General features: G+C 45.3%; 1 protein-coding gene across 14 annotated transcripts in view; it reads left to right on the forward strand.

Annotated features, from left to right (window-relative positions):
• The window catches only part of dab1a (DAB adaptor protein 1a), a 147,046-nt gene that overhangs the window by 28,916 nt on the left and 100,630 nt on the right, over positions 1-17,500 (forward strand). For 9 of the 14 annotated variants that reach the window (XR_006035347.1, XM_042112022.1, XM_042112016.1 and 6 more), the window contains exon 1: positions 8,278-8,379. The exons of 4 other annotated variants lie outside the window; for them this stretch is intronic. The gene's annotated coding sequence lies outside the window, so the exon portion shown is untranslated. Of the gene's footprint in view, positions 1-5,867; positions 6,013-8,277; positions 8,380-17,500 lie in introns of those variants that run through there. One more of the 14 variants, XM_042112019.1, reaches the window with a different exon arrangement.

The raw sequence follows: 17,500 nt of genomic DNA on the forward strand, positions 1-17,500 counted from the left end.
TGTAGAATTTGAGGTTCAAAACTGCTTGTATGTTACACAGTTCATTGTGTACATCATGTACAAGGGCTATGCAAGAACATCATTTGTTCTACAAAATCCTATGCAATAAGCCAGTTTTACTATATGAAAGTGTAAGAGACATCTTATGCAATCTTTGTCATTTTTAACTTCACATAAAATATATGCTTAATGCACTTTAAATATTTACATGTTGCATCTAAATAATTTAAACAGTCAGTTTGAAAATGTATCAGCTAACATCAGATAATTCCTCAGACTAAAATATCCACTCAGTGGAGCATAGACAAGGTGTGACTATTAAATAGACTATAAGACTACTGACACTAATGTTTCAGTTGTAAACCTGTAATGAAGAAAGCTTGTATCATAGCAGCTGTGTTTTTTTAAAAGCCACATGTTCTGTGTAACCTTCTCAAAGTCAATAGAGGCCATTAGTTTGACTGCAGTACTGACTGCAGTGCTTATGGGCTCGTTTAGACGAAGGCTGGCTATCATCCTTGGGTTTTTGTTTGCTAATCCAAGGACATGGAGCCCCACAGTTGGGGGAAAAAACACTGTTTGCTTTAATTACAACCCACTGGTCTTCACATCATGAGTGCAGATCACAGAATACTGGAAAAGACTGGCCACAGTATGTCCTTGTAAAGCTATTCTAGCAAATAGCTCTGTGTGAGAGCGAATAGGCTTTGTGAGGTTGTGTGCCTTCCTATCTGTGTCAGAGTTTGTGTAGATGCACATATGTATGTGTGTATGTGTGTGTGTGTGTGTGTGTGTGTGTGTGTGTGTATGTGTGTATGCGTGCGTGCCTTGGCGCATATCCCTCAGCAGTCGGGCAACTAATTGTCCATTCCAGTCACACTTTCCCACTTCTCTGCTGGCCCGCTGTTGACAGTTGATTCACTCCTTTTCATGCTGCCTGCCTCTCATTGCCTCCTATGTATAAGTCCATCATTAGCTCCGAGAGCATGATTGATGGCTCCTGCTGCCACGCTACTGGCTGGCTGTGTGGGAAACCCCGCCTCTACAGAGAAGTGGCGCTGAGCTGTACACCATCGTTAAAGACCATCGAGGACTAATTGTGCAGAACATGATATTCTTAAGCATGGGTGTGTGTGCATATGTGTGCGCACATGTTGTTGAGTGTGTGTGTGTGTGTGTGTGTGTGTGAGTGTGTGTGTGTGTGTGTGTGTGTGTGTGATGCTTATGAAGCCTGTTGTTCCCGTGCATACTGTATGCGCTGGCATCTGACTGATAGTCATGAATAATTGCCTGAGCTAGTGCAGAGATGGCTGTGTGAAGCCACAGACTCTTAGCAGTGAGGGCGCGGAGCAGAGCTGCCAAAGGTGGGGAGCAGCAGACAGAAGTTCCCTCACAGCTTTTCTTCATCTTCCCTCTCTGCCACCAGGTTCAATATGGGACTGAATTATGATGGTGTGTGTGTGTTGTGTGTGTGTGTGTGTGTGTGTGTGTGTGTGTGTGTGTGTGTGTGTGTGTGTGTGTGTGTGTGTGTGTATGCGTGTGTGTGTGTGTGTGGTGTTCCATGTGTGGTGTTTTCAGAGCTGTCACAAGGAGAGAGAGGGAAGCCGACAGTGGCAGTGGCAGATGCTTCCATTAGGCTTGTGTACTCTAAAGCGTATAATGCAGAGATGCCTGTGCTTGAAGAAGCACATTATTTCCAACCTCTATATCCATTTCCTTTTTTATCAATTGAAAAACAGTAGCTATGGAAGAGGTGGCATACCGGCATCCATTATGATAAGAATCCTCACAGCTCTCCACTAAAAAGGAGAGAGAGAGAGAGAGAGAGGGAGGGAGGGAGAGATGAAGGTGGGAGATGTGGGGTAACAGTAATGGAAAGCAGAGAATGGTTTGCATTAAATAATGGTGTGTGTGTGTGTGTGTGTGTGTGTGTGTGTGTGTGTGAGAGAGAGTGTGAGTGTGTGTGTGTGTGTGAGAGAGAGAGAGAAAGAAAAAAGAGTGAAAGAGAGGTGGTGGGCTGATGTCTGCAGAGCGAAACTCCCTGAACAGCGAACAAGCTGAAATAGATGAGCTATGTGGCCAGATCAGCTCTCTCCCTTATACATACATAATACACCCATCTATTCTCCCCCTCGGCTGTGTCTGGTTCACCTCCGAGCCCTCTACTCATGCAGATAAACACTGGCATGCATAAAACATTCGGCCTCCACCAGGCCTGCGCACCAGGAGAGGAGGAAGAGGAAGGGAAGGGTGATGAAGGAACACAAAGCAGGAAGTCAACCTCTGCTCTCTCCAAAGCACACATCTGCGGGGTGTCTCTCCGGAGGGAGCTTGTGCCATGCAAACAGCGTTAGCCGCTGGCATCTTAAACGGAGACTAGTCCCCGGGTCTGGGGAGGAAGGGCCAGCTGGTTTCGAAAAAGGGTAACAGGCAGAGGAGGCCCTGGACCACTTGGTGTGCGGTGTCATGGCCCCAGTTAGGAAAAGAAACATACCAAACCCCCTGGCCTGTGTGTCCACCTTCTTCGTGTTAGCCCTAGACATGCCCAGATGAGCTTGCCAATGCACTGGGTGTTAACTCTGGATTCTCTGTGGAGTATCATGGATAAAGAGGATACGCATCTGTGCTATGCTTCCAAAAGAGAGAAAACTCTTTGGTCTTTGCCTGACATACATCATCACAATTAATCACATTAACTTGCTGAAGCAGAATGCTCATCACACCTCCACAGATTACCTGTTTGTGGCTGTTTAAATGACATTCCTCCCTAGTCAGCTCACAGGAGTGGGTGTTGAGAAATTTGGCCGTGTGTTGCCTGGTGCTGTTTAATAATCCTAGTCAATAAATGCAGTGTGCTTTTTGCCTTGCTTACCGTGGGGTGCACTAATATCCAGCTAAACAGCACATCTTACTGTATTTACAGTATTAGGGGGAGGGATTAGCCAGCATTTAAATGACAGTAATGCTGCCAGGATACTCAGGATACTGTATTACTGTGAAATCCGTGTGTGTGTGTGTGTGTGTGTGTCTGTGTGTGTCTGTGTGTGTGTGTGCCTATTTGTGTGTGTGTGTGTGTTCTGTACAGCAGGTCCAGATTCTTAGTGGCTGTTTAGTGTGTGAGTTGCTATGCTGGGAGGGATTAGCGTGCTTAGAGGTGTAAGTGTGCTAGTAATAGGTTGCTGCTCTCTACCTGTGCTTTCAGTGCAGAGACTGGAGAGAGAGAGAGAGAGCATGTAGTCGCTGGTGGTGCTGCTCTCATCTCATCAGTGATGGTGGAAGAGGTGAGAGAGATGCAGAGAAGCAGTGGAATGGGCAGCCACTCTGGCCTAGCCTTCGCAAAACTACCCGCTAATGCAACTCTGGGTCCCTTGGCGTAGCCAGCCGCTGCTAATGCTAAATAATGATTCCCTTATCTCAGGTAGTGGGGCTGACATATGTGTTTGTCAGTGTGTGTACGTGTGTGTGTGTTTGTGTGCGTATATGTGTGTCTGTCTGTGAATGGGTTGTTATTCAGCAACAGTCTTCCATGGTCATAATATTTGTGTTCCAGTAGAGTCCTACAGTAAGTGCAGCATGATTCTCCAGACGACCAGAAAGGGAGGGAGGAAGTGATGGGTTGTTGGTCTTCGTTTTGCTCCAGCATTAGCTCTCTGATGGAAGCCACTGAGTGTTAGTAACGTCTGAAGTAGCAGCGGGCCACTGGGCTAATGGCTGGTGGTGGTGTGCCGCTCTAGAGAGCCAGAACCAGGACACTCATCTGATAGTTTGGGGGACCAAAATCTGCAGGTGACTGGCTGGATTGAGCGTATCACATCCTACCATCTATTAGCATAGTAGCCTGCTCCATGCTCTTTGAGGAAGCACTGTTTTCTCTGTCTCTCTCTGTCTCTCTCTCTCTCTCTCTTTCTATAGATCTGTTTGGCATAGTCTGTCATTTGCATAAACACAAAGGTTTCTACATTACAGTTACTGATTCATTCACAGAGCTACAGCTACAAATGCCATGCAACCACACACAGGCGCACACACATGCACACACTCACACAGCACATATGGCATAGTCTGCATGTTCACGCAGATTAAATTTGTCTGTGCAGTAATAATCTTGACTCATTACCCCAGTGGTGCGGCTATTTCATCAGGCTGCATTAATGGCAGCATGCATTTCTTTGCCGTGACCTCATTTTGCATTAATGTTGTGTTTTCGTCACTTCATTTGCATTAGACTCTGTACTGCACTGAATTATAAATGTTCCTTTCCATTTCAGTCATACCCCACCATACTCTTCCATCTTGCCAGGTAGTTACAGTAGAGCTGGGGAGGAAGCCAAGGTTTAGAGAAGACACAGCACAGTCATAACATTTAGCAGGTAGCAGCTAAAGTTGCCCTTATCTGGCTGTTGTCTAGCACAAGAATGGTCCTGATCTACCTCATGTGCTGTTCTGATCTAGTCCTGGTTCTGGTCTAGTACTGGTCTGGTTTTGGTCTGGTCCTCATCTGGTTCTGATCTAGCTCTGGTCTGGCTTTAGTTAGGCCCTGATCTGGCCCTGGTCTAGTAGATCAGTGCTAGATCAGGTCAACACCTTGATCCAGATGCAAAGCCATAGTAGAGATGACTTGTGTTCGCAGAGAACACAGATCCAGCTCGGTCTCCAATCACTTCCCTTGTGCTTTGTTGTTGTTGTTGGTGGTGGTGGTGGTGTGTGTGTGTGTGTGGGGGGGGGGGGGTATTGGGGGCTGGAGGGTTCAACTGTAAATAACTTAACAGTGCTTTTTGGAACGATCAAGATCAAATCTGCTAGTGGTGCTGCGTGTTCGGAATATATAATATTCTGATTTTCAATCATCCTTTGTGTGAATTAAACATAAATGAGATTTTGGGTTTTACACGCCTTGAATAAAAAGCTAGAAGCAGAGTCTGAGTTTGTGTTCAACATCTCTGTGTTAAAAGCACAGAGTTTTTTCTCTCTGCTTATCCATTGCAGCATGTCACTGTTGGACGGTTTTGTTATTAAAAACAGTCAAATGTTGGAGAGGAAAGGGGTACTGGGGGAGATGATATCAATTCCATTTTCTCTCTCTTTCACTCTCTCTTTTTCTCTCTTTCTGTCTCTCTGTCTCCTCCTGAGAGGGAGAAACTGAGCTGGTTCTTGTCACAAACGGCGTGAAAATTGAAAATGAATCTAAAAGTCTCAAATGAGCAGGGTGATTGATCCCCATCACAAGCCTGCCTGCTAATCATTAGCCACATGCTCTGAGGCAAAGGTTAAACATTCCGCAACTAGCAGTGATAAAGTATTCTTTAAGCAAACCAATTATATCCGCTTGGTTCTCCATAAAATATTTAACCATCTGTTATCAACTTCAGATTAGGAGACAGTGGCAATTTTCCACTTTCCTGCAGGACTTCCACATATCTGCTGACTACTTTGAATCGGAAATGATTCGTTTTTCAAAAGAGATGTACTATGCAGCGTTTTCCTTTGTCATTTCACATCAGATTAGAATTTTTTTAACGGCACACGTTATGGGTGTCCATTTTATGTCAGTCCAATCAATGCATGTAGGAGAGGATGTATAGGGCTTGCTTCGATCAGATATGGATTGATAATCCATTTTTAATCAGATGTGTTGGTCTTTAATGACACAACAGCGTGGTCACCCAACAGAATACAACAAGTGTGACCTGGCTGCCTTTATGGGGCCAAAGTGCTATGAGCCAATGCTGCTGTTTCCGTTTGGCTTATCTGTGAAAGTGGAGTAAGGTGCCAGGGAGCCAGTGGCCACGTCTGAGCCGCACGATTACCACATCCTTAACAATGATTACCACAACCCTTAACAACTAGGCATGTAATGATACATTCAGCTCACAATTCGGTACGATTTACAATTTCATGTTCACGATACGATTTTCTCACAATTGTTTTAACACAATAAGCTGCAGACAAATTATGACTGAAACATATTCCTTTATAAACCGAGAGGAACGCAGGGTCTGAACTCAATGTCACGTAAGTGTCCCAGTTAAAACTTATTCAGGCGCCCTGATGAGGTTGTTTTAAATTAGAATAATCTTTTGTCCAGTCTGACTTTAATTTTACTATTGTTGCCAATCATCGAGATATTCATGTTTTGTCTTCGAACAAGTGAAATCAAAAGCAGATTACGCCCTATTCTGTTAAAAAATTGCATCACGATTATTTTTTTATCTCAACCGGTTGTAATCTTCACACATTTAGCTGATTCACGTTGCATTGTTACATCCACCGTTACATCCCATCTCAGGATCCCAGCTGAACACAGGGCCACTAGGTAATGGAGTTTGTTGTTGCTGTTGTTCTTTCCCCCTCCACAACATGTTGTTTTCAGATGCTGTTGCTGCAGACTTCAGAAAAAAGCCCACCACTGCCAAATTCCCATAATTTAAAACCAAACAAGTGCAGTGCAGGGACAATTTGACTTGACAAGTGAAGGCAGATGTGCTGTTGTTTCTCATCTCGCTGCTTGAGTGAGAACTGTGCAACTGTGGATCAAGAAATGGTGTGGAAATGTGCGAAAAAGGCGTCCGTCTCGCCCGCTCCCACTGCAAAAACAATCCTTGTGAGGTTGCTCTCGTCAGGAGGCCTGTTTATCGGATGGCGGCATGCGACAACATGATTAAATGTTTTGAATAATTGATGATCGCATCCCTCATTAAACCTGCTCTATTACCACCCTGGAGAATTCACTCCCTATTTTTGGGCTTGGGATTTCAGGCACTGGCAATCATTTCATGCAATGTTTTGGTTCCCTTTTTGACTTCACTGGTGATTTCTTTTTCCATTTTTAGTTAGAGGAGTGTAGCAGAATTCTCTCCGATTTTGTACCTCTCTGACAAAAGTCTTGCAATTTTGTTCCTCTTCCTCTGCGTTGACATCCAAACTTGCCCTCCTTGTAGGAGCGCTCTGTTGAAATCACGTTCAGATCAGGTGCAGGCCTACAAGGCTAATGTTAGGTGTCACCAAACCCCTACTTTTCTCCCCTAACATCAGAGGCGGCAGAAGTCAGCCAGCGAAAAAAGAAAAGAAAAACGAAGAGTTCATTACGAAACACAGAGGACAGAATGCAAATTAAGGGCATTTGGCACGCTGACAAAAAACTACTGTCGCTTTGCGCTCGCTCCCCTTTTTTCATCTGTACATGAAGGAAACATGATAAAATAAAGGACTGCGCAAGTCCAATTTTACATCTGAGAAAGGAGCAAGGCACAAGGCGAAGTCACCAGAGAGATGAATGCGTTTTCTCATCCTCCGTTTTTTTCCATTTCTCTCACACTTCCTTCTAAAACATGAAAAGTCAGGAATTCCCTGAAGTTTCTGCTGCAGTGTTTGATATTATACACATCCCCAGCTCTGTAAATAAGATAGCTGAGGGAGAAAAAAGAGAAAGAAGGGATGTAAAAGAGATTTAGATGGATATGGATGGACAGAGAAGGAAATAGGAGTTAGGGGAATAGGCTGCACTATTTATGGGAACATCTTTGTGAATGTATACAGAGTAATGATGTGAAAGCCACCTTTAGCTGATTAGCCTACTGCAGCTAGCCTTCTTGGAGATCATTTATGACTTGTTGTGTCTGTTTGGTGTTCCGTTTGCTCGTCTCAAGCTGTTCTAAGCTCTATGTTGCTGTGAAAATGAATTCACATGTGAATTCAGCAACATATTTCCAGTTGCTATGATGTGGAAAGGTAGACATAACATGGTTTGTACATATCAAATGTGAATATATGATAGTATAAATGCAATTGATATTTAGCCTACAGTTGTTTTCATCTATGCTAACTAGTTTGTCAAACACTGGAAGCCTTGTTATAGTGTTCACAAGCTATCAACAAGTGAGACTGGGTATTGAATATAAAGCACTTCTCTTAAAATTATCACATATCCTGAATTGTAGCCTACAGCTTCCTCCTGTTTACTGTACAACTCTAATATTATAAAAAACTGCAGATGGTAGCTTTGAATGTTGATTGTTGATTTTGTCTATTGCACATTGGTTACATAATTGTCAACAATAATTTTCACTGAATTCAGAATTTCTCAAGATTGGAGTTCACGTTGTTGAAACGGGATTGCACTACCTCAATGTAGAAAGCTGAACTTTGCCTTGAGTGCCACTGTTCCTCTGGGCATGGCCGTGGTGATATTTAACCTAAGGTTGTCAATCTCCACCCTATGTCTCTGGCCATGTCTTGAACTTTGCCCTCCCTGTTCTTCACTCTTACCTATTATTCTCCTCACTCTTCTCCTCTGTTCATTTCCTCCGGTTCACCGAGGTTTTACCACCACACAGACACATTCTCTCAGAGATTTTCAGACATCTCCACACACAGCTACAGGTATGTGTAATTATTTCTGTAGGTCTCTAGAAAGACATAGATCTCGTCTTAGCCTGTGGCGGAATGCTGAGATCTGACAGGCTATTGCACAGCTGAGCTAACTGCAGCACAGCGGTAATTTGGGTTGTTCGGGTCACCAGCTGCACGCAGTGAACCTGAAACAATGGTGCATGCCCTCCTGCTCACCCCACAGGGAAGGGTTGAAAGTTCTCATCAATTCCATCTGGTTTAGTGCGTACAGAGAAAGAGAAAGACAAACATTTTTAACAGTTGACCGTCCTATAGGTCTGTCCATCTGGTTTTGTATGTGGTAGTGTGTGTGTGTGTTGGGGGGGCATATTATGTGTGTATGTGTAGTGTGGTGTGTGTGTGTGTGTGTGTGTGTGTGTGTGTGTGTGTGTGTGTGTGTGTGTGTGTAAAAGTGGAGGTTGTTGTTTGAGTGAGACACAGACCTCTCTCTATGTGTGTTAATTATTAAGACTGTTTGCTGTGCAGTTCACCTCTCCCTTCCTCCCTCCGGTAGAAATGGTTATTGTTTCTGGGCTTGTTTTGGTGCGCCTGAAGATTTCAGAGAGAATGGGCTCTGTTCTGAATGACTGGCTGAGATTGCAGCAGGTTGCCTGCTAATAGATAGTTACAAATGAATGAAAGGATTGAAACACAGCTCGGTTCATTGGTTTCCTCTAGGGTTTGTGTGTGTGTGTGTGTGTGTGTGTATGTGTGTGTGTGTGTGTGTATAAGGCCTACACATAAGTACACCACTGGTGACTTTGTTGTGGCACCTGTTTTTTCTTTTACATTTAGAGGGGAACATCGATAGCTTTCCATTAGAAAAGAGTGTCGGAGGGATAGCGCCCGTCAAAGTCACTTAGCCATTCGCGTTCCAGAGGCTAATGAGAACAGCTTGGTTCGGAGCAAACAGCCGGCAGAACACTAGCCGCATCAGTCATCTGGAATATGTTTAGCTGAATACAAATCAATACTAACTTGAGTGAGGATCGCTCTTGGGACAAGTGTGGAGGGCAGGAGGGGTGGGGCAGAACAGGGCGAGTAGAACGGTGCTCTTTAAAGAAAATGTCCACCAGGCAAGAGCAAGCCAGCCAACCAGCTTGCCAACGAGCAAGCTAGCCAGACAGACAGGGCGAATTTAACTAAAAGGAGAGTTCTCCAGGAATACAGTGGGGACAGACAGCATGGAATGTTAAATGATCGTCTTATCATCTGCTTTTCCCTGTCGGGCCTTTTGATGGGGGCGACAGTGATGAGAGCCTTTCGGAAAATATTTCCGTGAGCGCTTCCGATTTCCGCAGGGCAATGGAGGCTGCGCCTGGAAGAGGGAATGGAGCTGTAATGGGAACGGCGGAGTTAAGTGGAATGTCACTGCGCTTTGGGATAATGAGCACTGAGTGACACTGGCACCGGGATCAGCTGGAAATGGCACACATGCACACATGCACGCACGCACACACACACATGCACATAGTGAAACGAAGAAGTAAGGAAACGTCACTGTCTGCCCCCCCCCCCCCCCCTTTCCAAAGAGAAAAAAGATATGAGGAGTTTCTCATGCATTATTCATCTTCCAAGATACTCCTTGGTCGCCTACCTTTCTATCCCTCCATTCGTGTCGTGTCACCCTGCTTGAAAAACGAGCACACTTACACTATCGCACGTCTCTACTCTCTGAAGTAAAAGCGGCGCCTTTTCAGTGAATTTCTCCAATTACAGCGTTAGCGGAAAATACGCCATGGTTATTAAATGGGAATTATTTCGGTGTTTTATCAGACGTAATGGCGTATTGTCACAACAGCACACAGTGTCATCATCTTGTCACCTCACAGTCTTTCATTACAGAGCTGGGAGGTATTTATGAAATATGCAGAAAGCACAGCAGCTGTGCACGCTGTCTTTTCCGCTTACGATAATGGGATAACGGAGCAGAACAATAGTGTGGACCAGTGCAGGATAAATATTTCAGCTAACGTAATGCAGAATGTACATAACTTTGTTTCATGCTAGAGTAGGTACCTTGTCTCAACACACACACACACACACACACACACACACACACACACACTCACTCACAGGGCTGGTTCTAGCCTACTACACTTGGGTGGGCTAGAAGACATTTTGGGTGGACAACATAGCAAAGCGCTCAAATTAGATATTTTAGAAAATTGACATACACACAAACACCATGTTGAGATGGGTGTTCAGGCCTATGTGTTTCAGAGCTTGACAACAATGAGGTTGAATTTACAGAAGGTTTCAAAGTACAGAGTGTGCTTAAAGCTTGTAGTAACAGTTTGGTCTTATCAGACATTTAAAGCTTGGCATGCATCACTACACATTTTTGGACATCCTTTGGTAAGTACTTATTGTTTGATTCTAGGCCTACTTATTTTACATTTCATTCAACCAAGCCTACACAGAAAACTATGCAACAATCTATATTCCAAATATAACATATTACAGTGTATGTGGGAGGGGAAGGTGTGTGTTTGTGTATGTGGATGGGACGGTAGATTGTGTGTGTGTGTGCGTCTCTTAAGGCATCAAGAGGGATGTTTACCTAACGTACATACTGCACAGTTATGTACCAGCTAGCTACCATTACACTCAACACCAACTCATCTACATCCAAACTGGGTTTAAGGCTGCAAAAAAAAAAAAAAAATCTTGGCTTTGTTTGGGTGGGCAAGACACAATGCTTGGGTGGGCTTAGCCAACCCTGGCCAACCCCTAGAGCTGGCCCTGCATACACGTACACACTCACACACATTCTACCTCTCTCTCCTACATACACTTACACACAAAAATTCTGTCTCTCTCTCTCTCACACACACACAAACATGCACACACACAGAGACAGAATCCTATCGCGGCTCATGCAGTAGCTGTGCGTTTAACGCGTTCCCCCACCAGACCTGAGTGACTCTTCTGCATGAGCCGGGGCTGGGGCCGAGGCGAGAGGTGAGTCCCAGCAGCAGATGCACTCATTGGGCGCGGAGATGGCATGTGCCCTGACAGTGCCATCTGTGCCACGGAGCGCCCGTAACAAGTGCCAGAGCAGACGCCGGGCCAAGCTTCACCTCGCGGCGCTCAGTAGCCGGCCCCGCCGCCTCCTCTGGTCATCTCAGATAGTGATGCTGGGATAATGACCCAGAAGCTGGACCTGGGCCTGTGTGCTGTGTTACACACACACACACACACACACACACACTGACACACAGCCACATACACACATGCACAGTTGCACACATAGCCCTGTCCCTCACATATTCACACTCACACACACAAATAAACACAAACACACATACACAGGCATACACATTATTTTTCTGTCACATACACTCTCACAGCCACACACACACACACAGTCACAGTGTGAAGGTGCTGTATTTGCTCTCTCCCATCAGACACGCTGAGTTGCTCTCGACGAGAGTCTTGTTTGTTTGTGTTTTCCTTCGTGTTGTTTACCTGCCGAGTGGATAAGATCACTCTGCTTGGGATAACAGCGGTCACCTGTCATTCCGGACGAGACCGCGAGCCAGCGCGGCCGACGCCCGCTGTCTGCACTAACATTCCTCCACTGACCACGCTCCAGCAGAATAGAAATAGGACAAGAAGTGGGCAAGCACAGATGGAGAAACAGTACGCCGAGGCTTTCACTGGCTGAAAATGAAGACAGGAAAAAGATGAATCATTGCTGTTCATTTGCATTCTTGCGTTTTTATTCTTGATTAAAAATGTGGTTCGGGGCAAGGCTCTTCTTTTTTTTTTTTTTTTCCCCAACGCAGAATTGTCATGCCTCAGGGTAGCCTGCAGGGTACAGCCCCTTCCTTTGATGGCAGAATTTACATAAGTAATCAAGTGGGAGAGATGGATATGGAAAGAGGGCCTCAGAATGCACACATGTGGAGGACTCTGATCTGCATTCAGATGGAGTTTGGGTGGTGTCAATCATGGGCGGATGGGGGTGATGGAGAAGATGTAAACCTCTTGCTGTAGGAAATAAATGTTAGTATGAAGGTGTAAACAGTGGGGAAATAGTAAAATTATAAACAGAAAGGAGAAGGAGTCTGTCTGCTGGAAATGAGACACTCAATTGGTGAGAATTGACAGTGATGAGGCATTTTAAATGGCTTCGTCTGCTTGTATATTTTCTCAGCAGACATCTTCTGTGAAGTGTTGGTCCCAAAGCACTTGTTCTGTGTTTCGGGGGGTGATAATTAAAGGTACTTATGAGAATAATGGTGTTTGTTATTGTATTGTTTGTGCAGCTTTCGCATGCTTAGCATGAAAAATCGCCTCTCTAAAATGGTTGGCCCCATGGGGGGATAACGGCCCACATTTGCTCGCACTTAAACAGCACTGCATTACTACACATGGTAATAACCTATGCTGTTTAAAAAAGAGCAACACTTGCATCTGATCTAGTCTGCCTTGTGCTTTTTCCACAGTCTTTAAGAGCAGGACCTTAGGAAAGGGAGGAAGCTGAAGATGGTTGACTAATAAAGCACAATATTAAAGCACAGACAGGAGTACCAAGGCCAGCTATCTGACTCATCCATGCTTTTCTCCTTTTCTCTAACACTGACTTGTTTTCAGCTCTTTCTGGGCTGAGGTTCTCCTTGGAGTCTCCCTCTCTATATTCCTCCCCCTCTCTCTATCTATCTCTTTTTCATTACTGTCTTTCTCCTTTTGGTGGTCTGTTCTTTCTGTCTGTGTAAAGCACTGTGGTTCTCCTCCACTGTGGAGTTGGGTAGAAGTGCTCTGACCTAAATGGGATGAGACAATCAAAGCTGTGGAAGTGATGAACAGATTGAGAGCCACAGTGACCCAGATAGTGGGCAACTTGAGAAGCCGACACTCACACAACCACACACACACACACACTCAAGGCTCGCTTGTCTAATGCAATAATGAGTCTACCCAGATGAAAATGAGATTACTGTTATTGTCCCCCAGATGGAACAGGCTCCTGTGTTTGATGCAACTTCATCCACTGTCAGCTTGTCTAGGTCGTGTCTGTGTGCGCGTATGTGTATTTGTGTGTGTGTTTTTCAAAGGTGTTCAATTGAGTGAATTACTCCAAACAACAAACTCTTAATTGTCTTCTAAGCATCCATTGTCTTGCCTCACAGCATTAATATTTCAAGATGAAAAAATAAGAAAAATGACAGTGGCGCTGGTTTATTGATCATCCCTGAGAATAGGGAGCCAGACTTGTGTTAAGCCATTTAAATTTTAATGCCAGCCGCTGTTAGTTGTTTTTGATGCTTGGGCTGCTTTTTTGAAAGGAGAGCTTGTACCCTTGCGTAGTTTATCCGTCGGATGACGGCATCGCCACTGACATCCGTTGACCCCGGCCGTTTTTCCTCGGGTGGCGTGTCCTCTGCGGCGGGGCGGCGGGTTGAACGTGCCCAGCGTGTTTAGATGTGCCGTGTGGTGCCCCAGTGCCGTGTGTGCCGTAGATGCATTCCCAGCACGAGCCACGCAAAGAGGCAGGTGAATAGGGACCGGATGCAGATGGTGGGGGCGGGGGGGAGTGGGGGGGAGTGAAGTGCCTGTCATGTCCTGTCATTTACTCAGGACTCAAAGTGTGTGTGTGTGTGTGTGTTTGTGAGAGAATACTTGTGAGTGCAGGTTTGTTTGTGTGTGTGAGTGTCAGACAGAGGCTGAGAGGTCCACATGCACATATCGACGTGCATGCAAGTGCGTGCATGTTTGGCCAAGAAGCTCAGAGACTATTCTCTTGCGTTTGTGTCTCTCCTGTGTATATCTGTGAGTGTGTGTGTGAGTGTGTGTGTTTTCTCTGTGTTCTCTGGGTAAACAGATTTGGTGGGTCTAGGTTCATCCCCGTCCGGTGTTTATAGGTTAATCTCTGGTCAGGTCTCTGTTGGCTTCACTGATATCTTCTACCTCACTGCCCAGCTCTGCCTGTTCGTTTTTGAGGAACAGGTTGGTATTTGGCGGCTTAGCCATGTCTGACCCCATGCTAGCTCACTTCCACCCTCCCTCGCTCGCGGTTGGAAATGGCACGAGCACGGCACCCTGAACAGTAGGGCCCCCGGTGGCAGGCGTGGGAACGGACGCGGGGCCCGGCACACTGGCACCCTCGCTGTCCCGCAGCGACTGCCAGTGTATGCCCGTTAGCACACGATGATTTATGGGGATTAAGCGGTCTTGTTGGCAGCGCTTTACTTACGGGCATTCAATTTACCGCTTGTGTCTTTTTTCTTCTTCTTTCTTTCCTTCCTTTTTCACTCTCTTTCTCTCTCTCTCTCTCTTTCTCTCTCTAGCTCTCACTCTCAGTATACAGCTCTGCCTGATACGGTGAATAATTTCAGACAAGCTAAACATGTCTCAGTGTGCCATTCTGTTCTTTTACTGTACACCAGACGGAAATATGGGAAAAATGCAATTCTTCTCACTGAAAGCCTTTAGTGACACTGAACAATCTTCAGTAACATTGGTTTGCCTCATCCACTATGGCTTTCTTGGTCTTCATTGTCTTAATGTCCTATTTAGTGTGTTGTAGCTAACACAGTTGAGCAGTATGCACTACTGCTATCAAGTGGCTATGGCTACACTGGTGTGACCTTACGACACAGCCCACATTGTGTACTGTCAGCAGATTGTTTGCATGCTGTATGAGATAAACATGCCCTCTGTCCACCTTATTGTCTTGAATATGACCTGTCAGTCAAGTCAGGACAGAGTCCTCGTGTGTTGATGATAAAGCGAGGGTCATCCAGGCGTCCTGTCAGCTTGTGGATGAAGCGGTGTTCATTTTGCCACCCTTTTCTTTTCTTTTCAACGCAGCCACTCTCATTTGGCAAGGTTAATTATCTTTTGAATGGTGTTTGCCGTTTCCTTTTTGTTTTGTAAGCTCATTCTCGCAGAGGTCTGTTTGGTGTGCCATCCCTAAGAGCGTAATTATTTCAAAACCGCCTCCCAAAGAAAAGCACAAGTTAATTAAATTCTCATAAACTTTGTCCCCCCCACCCCTTTTAATTTGTTAACAGTATTAGAATGAGCTTAATTGTTGCAGTGGATTGTCAGTATGAATCCGAGCAGCACTCAAATAACCATTAAAAACCCAGTAGAGTTCCAGCTTTTTATTTTCCGTTTAGCTGACTACCTTAATCATAGCAAATATTTATCCTTGTTGTGTTACTTGCCTGCACTCTAGTTGTTTAGTAGTTGTCTATAATCTTCTAAATTTGTTTTTATAATCTATTTTCCACTACCGACAGTGCTCCTATGATAGGCCTGTGATAAATGAGAAATAAAGCCTCCGATGCAGAAGATTCGGCCAGTGGGTCAGTTACGGTGATGACAGGTCACTAGTGGTGATATTTTATCTCAGTGGACAGCCATAGCATGTCTGCAGTCAAATCAAACAAATAGGCATAGTGAAGGGGTGGCTGGGTATGTGGACACACACATCTGGAAGGGAGGGCCAAGCTTCCCCTGTGTTGTGTTGCAGGCGGTGGAGAAAAGCAAAGATTAGTCACCGGTACGCCGGTGGAGGTTTTTTTGGCGGTACTAAACATAGACAACCCTCTCTCTCTCCGTTTTTCCACTCTGCATTTGTATGTTTATTTATTAATTTATCTCTTTTTTTTTGGTCTTTCGGTTCGCTCTCACTCAGAAATCTGTGGCTTCTCCCGAAGGGGAACTTAGCCTAGATTTTAGAAATATCTCTCCCTGCCTCGGGGAGGGGAGAGCACCGTATGGCAGAGAGTCTGGTTTAGGTGTAGACGTGGAGACTGTAGAGAAACCAAAAGATGAAAAGACATTGTGGGTTTTTATTTGTTCTATTTTGGTGTGGGCGTAACGGGGACTGCGTTTTGGGGGTGGTGGGTGGGTATGGGGGACAGCTCGTCGTTAAGACTATGCTGATGGCTTAATCTAGTTTCCCGGCTTAACGACTTGGCTCACGTTGTGTAATTCTGGCAGAGTCAATAACATGCCAGTCACTCTGGCTGTGTGTGTGGAGAAAAGGCAGGTGGCTTTATATTCTCAAAGCATCTGCCACGTCCCAGCCGTGACTAGGTGCCTTTGATAATGAAATATGAAGGTGGAAGACGGTTCACCTATATTTGAGGCTGCAGGCTGAACTGAATACGGTGATGCATTTGGCCTACATCGTAGCTCTGTGTAGCCCAGGCTGGGGTCCCTGATGACTCTCCCCCTCTCTCTGCTCCGATTTGAAGATACTGTTTCCGCAATTCTGTTATTCCAAATCCAGCGCACTGTGAAATGAGAGGGACAGCCATTTAATCAGTCCTCTGTTCTATTAGCTGGCCAATCCCATGAAAGAGAGAAATTGGTGCTTTGGCACTTTGGAACTCCAGTGGCGAGAATGAGTCATTAACGTGTTAATTTCTCGCTGTTTTTCGAGGTCAAACTGCTGTTTGAGGCGTGGAGAAGTGGAGCCGAGAAAGGAGAAATATAGCTTGGTGCACTTTTGCCTCTCAGATAGCGTCTTTCCTTGGCCTCTCTCTCTCCTTTTTTCATTTTTACTTCTTCTGTCTGCTCCTTCGCTCACTCTCTCTCTCTCTCTCTCTCTCTCTCACACTTTCACTCACTCACTCACTTCATCCATTTGCTAGGCTGGCTTAGATAATGGCTATAATTGGACTGACTCACACATTGCCTGTGTGTTTCTGAAAGATAAAGAGCCCAGTGAGCTCTCTCTGCCTCCCTCCGACATGTTCTCTCCATTTGGAATTAAATGTACTTCACACAATGTGCAGTATGCACTGGACAGACTCGAATTAAAGGTCTCTCCAAATCTCCACAGGCTTACTGCGGCCACCTATTCAAGCAGCCCCTCGGCTCACCATTCAGGCAGCCACCGCGCCTCGGATTCCGAGATTTCCTGTGGATTTGCGAGCAGAAAGCGGCAGCAAATACCGTACTGGAGGATTGAGCAGATCAATAATTTAATTCGGAAGTTTGAGACTAGCTTTACTTCCGCAGAAGTTACAGGAGAGAAAAAGTGTCCTGATAAGAAACTGTAATGTGGTTTTGTTAAGTCCACACATTGGTGCATACTCTCTTGGGTCACAGTCACCTTCAACCAGCCGAATCAGATGGTGTATCTCAT

This window comes from Alosa sapidissima, chromosome 12 (genome assembly GCF_018492685.1).
Source record: "Alosa sapidissima isolate fAloSap1 chromosome 12, fAloSap1.pri, whole genome shotgun sequence".
NCBI classification, from domain to species: Eukaryota; Metazoa; Chordata; class Actinopteri; order Clupeiformes; family Clupeidae; genus Alosa; species Alosa sapidissima.